The sequence below is a fragment of the Oenanthe melanoleuca genome, chromosome 20 (genome assembly GCF_029582105.1).
Source record: "Oenanthe melanoleuca isolate GR-GAL-2019-014 chromosome 20, OMel1.0, whole genome shotgun sequence".
NCBI lineage: Eukaryota > Metazoa > Chordata > Aves > Passeriformes > Muscicapidae > Oenanthe > Oenanthe melanoleuca.
In genome coordinates, this window is record NC_079353.1 from 2,750,886 (window position 1) to 2,758,415 (window position 7,530).

At 45.5% G+C, this 7,530-nt stretch overlaps 1 long non-coding RNA gene across 1 annotated transcript; it reads right to left on the minus strand.

Moving 5' to 3' along the window:
* Positions 1-2,322: 2,322 nt before the first annotated feature.
* Positions 2,323-7,246, minus strand: LOC130261269 (uncharacterized). The gene is made up of 4 exons (XR_008841958.1): positions 7,162-7,246; positions 4,193-4,315; positions 3,708-3,783; positions 2,323-2,411 (listed from the first exon to the last, which is right to left on the minus strand). It is a non-coding gene; the product is annotated as an uncharacterized LOC130261269 (long non-coding RNA).
* Between the last annotated feature and the right edge of the window lie 284 nt (positions 7,247-7,530).

The window sequence follows — 7,530 nt, forward strand, 5'->3', positions numbered from 1 at the left end:
AGCAGCAGCCTGGAGCCAGGGGAGGGAGCCAGGGATGGATCCCAGGGATGGATCCCTGGGATGTGGCTGGGGGAGAGGGAGGCTGCTCTGTTCAGTGACCCCTGGACAGCCTCAGGTGGAGCTGTTCTGGTTCTCCTCCCCACACCTGAGACCCAGCTGCTCCCCACTTTACCTTCTCACATCATTCACAAGAGTCCACAGCAAGTTTGCTCTCCCTGTTTGTGATGCCCAGAGGCTTTACCTGGTGCAAAGGCACTTTCTGAGTTACTAGAACCTCCAGGAGACACCTCCACTTTCCCACACTGCTCCTGGCCAGCTTTGCACCAGCACAACGGCAGAAGAGCCCCTTTGACTTGTGCTCTGTGATCTGCTCCCCATCTCAAACACACCCAGTCTGCAGGGTTAAATTGCTGTTAATTTTTGTTTAATTATCTGCAGTGGCACAAATAACTAACAGCATCTATTTGAACTTGGCACACAAAGGAAGGTTCCAAATGGCAAAGCATATTACGAGATCGAATTATTAAACATAGCTAATGAGAAAAATAATAATGTGATTCCAAGCTATAAAAGGTTTGACTTTAAAGTTGTCACAGTTCATGAGCAAGAAAGATTTAATCACATTCTTAATCAAATATTTATATGATAATGTGTTTTAATCAGAATAATAGCAATTAATTTGGAAAGGAATATATTGTACACTTCCTGTTCGTGCTTTACAGAGGTTTTATGTGGCGAGGTTGCAGAGCACATATTTCCTTACTTACAATAATTCCATCCCAGCTGGAAGGTATTCCAGCTGTCTGTGATGGGGCCAGGCTTGTGGAACAAAGACCAGGAGCAGCTCAAGGGCTGTGGGTGCCCTGCTGGGTGCTGCTCCATCCCTCCCTGGGACTGGGCAAGGCAGGACCACGCTGGCACTGCAGGGAATCTTGTACTCCTCCAAATGATTTAACTGCTACCTCTTTCCCTCTCAATCCTGCCAGATCTCCTAATACCCTTGGCAGCTGATGCTATCACCATGATTTCCAGCTGTGCAAGAAGCATTTTGAAATGGCTGTTGTGCTGGATCCAGGATCCTCTCCTTCCCCTCTGGGCAGGACAGCACAGGGGCATCTCAAAGCTCTCCTGCCCTGCCTGGCAGAGCCCAGGATGCTGAGCAGTGAGCTCTGCTCTGGGCTTTAGGTCTGGTGTGCTGCAGTTATAAAAATGGGCAGTAAAAAGGGTTTGATTCTGAGGGCTGCAAAGAGAGGAGGTGGCTGCCCTGCTCACCCTGCTGAGAAACCACTGTGAACAGCACAGGGGCTGAAGAGGTTGGACAGGATGTGTAAATGTGCCAGCTCGAAGAAAAAGAAATGTCTAAAACCTTTCCCAAAATCTCAGAATGAAGCTTGTTTGAAACTGAAAGCTGCCAGGAGGACTATTTCCAGCCAGAACACCATGAGAACACATCACCTCTGAGGAGATGACTGAATCCTTCCAGTCAGGTGAGGAAGCACCCACAGAACCCTGGGCTTGATTTTAATGGCACCTCCAAACCACCAGCATTCACTAAATGTGGGGAAAGTACTTCAAAACATGTGCAGAATAAAAACTGAAAGGGAGCATCCCTCATCCCAAATCCCCAGGTGGATATTTCACCCCCTCCTCCTCCTCCTCCTCCCAGCCTTGGGCTGGGTGGATGTCCCTGCACTTCTCACTCTCTCACTTTTTAACACTTCATCAGAAGCTGGAATTTTATATATATATTTTTTTTTTTTTTTTTTTTTTTTTTAAAGTGCTAAATTTGCTGTTTCTGTTGGAGTTGAGATGAAAAGCTTTCACTGAACCACCTCTAACTGGAATCACTTCTGTTGCCTTCAGTTTGGCCAGATGTTTCCTAATTACTTATCTGTCAAAACTTTTTTTTTTTTCTTTTTTTAAATGCACAGACATTTCCCTCTAAGTGAGAAAGAGTGTAAGGCTCTTGTTTAGTGTCTTTGCCCGAGTGAAATAAGCCAGGCTAAGCTTCATCATCAAGGCTGGATTTTATGCTTGAACATGCAATTTAACATCAAAAGCTTGATCTTTTTTATTATTCAGTGCTGCCTTTTTAGACCAACTTCAGCAGGAGCCAAATGGCACATCCTAACTTGGGATTTAAAACTTTTATTTTTTAAAGCTAGGTCTGAGTCATGCAGCTTTCTCCTGAGCTTGAGATGGTTTCATGTAATAACTCAGGGCCAGAATCTGCCACGATTACTCACGTCAGTGAAGGTTTCCTTACATGAGCAATCTGATAGAACTGGTGCTCCTTGGGGTGAGGAATGATTGCAGAATCAGGCCTCATCCTTCCCCCATCACACAAATATTTTTGCTGCTCTGAGTCAGTTGCTGAGCCCTGCAAGGATGTCCTGTCATTGTGCAGAAATCTGGAGGTAGAAAGAGAAAGGAGGAAACTTTGAATACTTGGATTCCCCACGCTGGCCCAGCAGGGATCTGATCTGACACAAGCTGGGATCCTGACCCAATCTAAGGAGGCAGAGCCTTTGCATATCAGTCATTCAAGACATTCAGCATTGATTTGCTGTTGGGCTGCTGTCAGGAATCTTTTATTTTGGGTAGAGGTGCCAAGGATCCCAAGTTACTGCAGGAAGGGAGGGAAAACCAGCAGGGCTGAGCCTGAGTGACTCCATGGGTGCTTTAAAGGCTTTGCTGTGTCCCTCTCCATGAGGAGAAAACAAATGGCCAATGCCTCTCAAAGTGCCTGTGAATAATACACCAATAAACCAGAAGGGGACTGAATAACCCAAAAATAAATCCATATAACAATTTTTCAAAAGCTTTAAATGTCTTCAAAGCCAAGTAGCATTCTTTAATGAAAGCAGGATCAAGCCAGAGAAGCTTTAGGAGTTTGAAGTTATTTGATAGCTAGTTATTTCCCTTCAAAAGAGACTAAGCAAACCTCTGCCTGTAGCCTTCATCACTCCACCAGAAATGCTTTGTCAGGGTATTTGTGACAAATTAATTATAGCGATAGAAAATCTCAGTAGAAATGAATATTCAAAAAGAATTTTTTTTGTTCTGTTGACTTCAGGGAATGCTCTCCTGTTTCTAAATCTGTGTGTTTTCCTCATTAGCTCTCCCCCTCCCCCAGTTCTTTTCAGAAACTTTCAGAAGTGATTAGAAATGGTTTTATTTCCAGCTCGCCTGGGGAATGGCATTTGCAGTGGAACAAACCACTGATGCTGGAGTCCTGCTGGCAGCAAGAAATGGCCCATCAGCAAAGTTTCCAGAGAAAACATCCTGAAATTACAGTACCAGCCCTGACCTCCTGGCACCAGCACACAGCAGGATGGTGTGTGGGGCTCTCCCAAAAGGCTGGAGGAGCTTATATATCCATATATTAAAAACACTCAAGCAGCTCCATCCTCAGTGGATCCTGGTCCTGCAGACAGGAGAGCAGGGCTGGGCCAGGCCCAGGGTAACTCCAGTGTGCCAGGGAGATGTGGCTCTCCCTCCCTGCAAAGGCTCTGGAGAGCTCCTCATCTCCTGCTCCTGTTGTCTGTAAATTGCAGACTTTTCTTGTCTTAGGCTGATGGCATTTCAAGGAATAAAATTCCCATTTGTGCATCTCATTAAGTCTGAGAAAAGCAGGAGGTCACTGCCAACCATCATCCCCCAGAGCTCCAGCCCATCTCCATGCCCTGGTCCTGTCCCATGCTTACCCTGCTTGGTCCTGCTCATAGCATTGAAATATTGGGCTGAAAATCCTGGAGTCTCTTCTTGGAAGGTTGTTCTGAGCTGACAATGAAAAGCAATAAATGTAAATAAAGCTTCTCCCAAGCTGTGGCTGCCTGACCCCACTCAGGAAGCTGCCATGACCAATGTCCCCACAGTTCTGGCTCTGCTGCAGGAACTGGGCAGGAAAAAATCCTCCTCTCCATCCTCACTTCCCCCTGACAACTCAATTAACAAGCTGCCTCGTTAGCATCCTATACTTAATTAACAAGTTGAATTAATAAGTAGCCTGAGTTGCTTAATTAATAATTAATTAATCCTTGGTTAATAAGGACAACAGAAACTAGTTCATAAGGGAGTAATTTCAATTTCAGTGAACTGAGGACGCAAGGAGAAGGTGCTGAATGGTTTCCTGGAGCTGCTGTGCCCCTCCCTGAGGCCAGCTCTGGGGTGGCACCTCCAAAGCTCTCACCTGCCTCCTGCTGCCCCAAATCCAAGCTGGGAGGGTCCAAGATTCCCATTTGGCTCTGGTGAAGCTCTGCAGAGATGCTGCTCCGTGGTTCCCCATCCAGCTGTCCTGTCCCCCCTGCTGGCACTGGCAGTGCAAAAGGGGAGAGGTGTTACTTGAAATCAGCAATAAGAAAGGGAATGTGTACAAAACACAGCCTAAAACAACCCTGCCCTGCCATGGTACATTATTTTCCAGGGAAGGAAATATATTATAGTATATATAGTAATATATATAAATATATTTAGTATTCAAGTTTCAGCCTGCTTCAGAAAAATCCATCCTGAGCCCCTGCCCAGGGTCCTGGAGCAGTGTCCAGGAGGAAATGCTGCCCTTGGGCTCAGGCAGTGCTCAGCTCATACCCAACTCAATGTATTGCTCACAATTTGACAACATATATTTGCCAGTTTTCACTAGGGAAGCATGAAAAATTATGTTGATGTTTCCTTCTCATCTTGATACAGCAGGTGTCTTGTTTCCATGTGAATGTTCTCAAGGTGTACACACATATATATCCATATATTAAAAACACTCATGTTATCATATAACATTTCAAATTCAGCTAAATAGAAGCAGTTGATTTTTCCTGATGGTATTGATTTGAAATTCTCCATCCACAGACCATTTTGGAATCCCAAACAAAAGAAAAATCAGAGTTGTTTCCCACACAACAGATGCAATGCACCAATCTCTAGGAAAATGACTTTTTAGTTTATTGTTGCTTATGGTGACTTCTGTTCATGACTGGTTTCAAAGAAGATATTGAACGTGGCAATAAACATGTTTGCAGACAGATAATTACCATAATTTCCAATTATAATGATGTCATCTCCAATCCAAGTATTTCAAGACTGGGAAATACAAACATTAATGTTATTGCCACATTGATAAATTATGTTGTTGGTTTATTCTGAGAATGGCAATTAATGGTGCTCAGTTTTGTTCCAAAATTTGTTGGGCAACCTGAAATGAAACACAACATAAATTTGTTACTAACAATCACAGTAAGGAGGGGGCTGAGGGGGGAAGGTATTTATTGATAAAACACTCCAGACACAGAATCTATTAGAAAATCAAACTGGAAACACAGTTTCATTGTAGAAAGATGTGGGGTGGCATTGCACTGCTGTGTGCAGTGGAAATCAGTGCTTCTCACACCTCTTATTTAGGTTTTTTGTACCTGGTGTCTCAGTTATTTTCCCCAGTGGGCTTCACGCAACCAGGATGTGGTGCCTGAGTGTCCCCCATAACTTTTAGGACAAGTGAGAGGCAGGTGAAGCTTCTTGCTGGAGGTTTCCAGCAGGCCAGTGGCCAAGCAGGTGTGCAGCACATCCAGGACATTTCCCGTGGTGGATTCCTCTGCCTGTGTCTGCCCAGCTCACAGGGCTCCTGCAGATCCCCCAGGGCAAAACCCAGCCTGGTGCCTTGGCCAAGCTTCAGCTCTTTCATACACCAGGCAAGAAAGGATGGGGAGAAAGAAGAGAAGGAAAGAACACTTGACTCCATCCCACTGGGCTCCAAAAAAACCAACTGGACTAACTGAGGTCAAGTCTGAGAACAAGAGCCTGCTCCCAAATGCTTCCCACAGTCAGAGCTGCAGGAAAAGCTTGGAAAGGTTTTCAAAAACTCCCCAGTTGATGTGTCTGCTGCCTGGCATGGGAGTTCCCACTCTGTTTTCTGCACAATCCACTGCATCCCTCCACTTGCTTTATCTGCTTTTGGTTTTTCCATCTGTGGGCTGCTGGCTTGCAAACAGCAGTAGCCACCTGGATGGTATTTGGGGAGGTTTTGGCTTATCTCAGATGGTCCAAAATCCATCAGTGATGACCCTCAAGGCAAATAAGTATTTTCTGTATTGCAGCAGAGATTCCATTTTCTACCATCCTCACCCTGAATTTTGCCTTTATGTAGTTATGCAGCAATTATTACAGATCTGGGAAAGAGCTGCAGTCAGAGAAGGCACATAAAAAAGAGAAACACACCATTCCCATCCTCCTGAGCAGCTGGGAGCTGCAGACATAACTAAAAATTCCTGTCCTGTGACAACTGCATTTACTCATCCCAAACAAATCCACGAGTGCCACCCCTGCTGAGGGCTCTGGGTCCTGGTTGGGAGCACAGTGCACCTGGCTGATCCACACAGCCCAGGATGCCTCTCCAGGAGCCTGGGCTTGCTGTGGGTGACTGATCTGGCCTTAGTTCCAAAGGACAAGCAGGAAACTCTGCAGAGGGAGCCCTGAGCCCCTGGCTGCTGGTGTCCCATGGGAATGATCACAGCATCATCCCCCCTGAGGCTGCAGCTGCTGGTTCCAGCACTCCTGCTTTTGGAGCAGACATGGTGTGTTTTACCCAAACTCAGCCTCCCACAGGTGCAGCAATGCATGTGACAAAGCCTGTGACTGATTTTTAACCTTCTTGTTCTGTCTTGACACGTTTTCCCCTTCCCCCCACCCCTATTTTGCATTAAATCCAGGCCAGCAAGGAGGAAGGAAAAGTTCAGTGCATCTGTTCATCACTAACATTGACAAACAGCATGTAAAAAAAGCTTTGCTAACCTGAAAAGTATTGGCATATCTAACCAAAACCCACTTGATTTCCCCTGGAAAGCAAAAACTGTGAGAGCCCATTACGAGCAGGTTGCCCTTGCATGGGAAGTAATTGAATCTGGAAATGGGAAATATGAGGCAGGAGAGCTTGGTTATCATTTTACAGAAACAATTAAATGCATGAAATGTGTCTTAATGATATAATTAAGGCAAAATTCCAATCCTCCATTAGTAGTGGCATTAATTATTGCAAGCACATTACATCCAGGATCGCTGGGATGATGAAATCCTTTGTTATACAGCTTTATTAACAAACAAATAAATAAATAAAACCTGATTATCTGCTCCCCAACAGAAGCTGCGATGCAAAATGACTTTTGAACAAACCTTGATGAGTTTTGCTGATGGTAAGAGAGGTCAAAGCAGCTCAGGGAAACTCCTGTGAGGCACTGCACCATGCTGGGACCCATTGTGGTGTTACTGGAAGAGGCAAAATTGATTAATGCCATCACACTGACCCCACAGCTCCCCCAAAACACACCAGCTGTATGCAGGGCTGGCTCCTAACCCTCCTAGAGTGACTGAAATCTGTTGTCACCCTCAAGACCTGGTTTGCAGCAGAGCAAGATCTCACCTGCCTCTGACAATTTCTCTCCTCTGCTCCCTCCCTGTTCTCTGAGAGGGTCCTGCGGTTTGGGGCAGTTGGTTTTGGCACAGCAGAGCCAAGAGCTTCAGAGCCAAGTCCTTCCAGCCTTC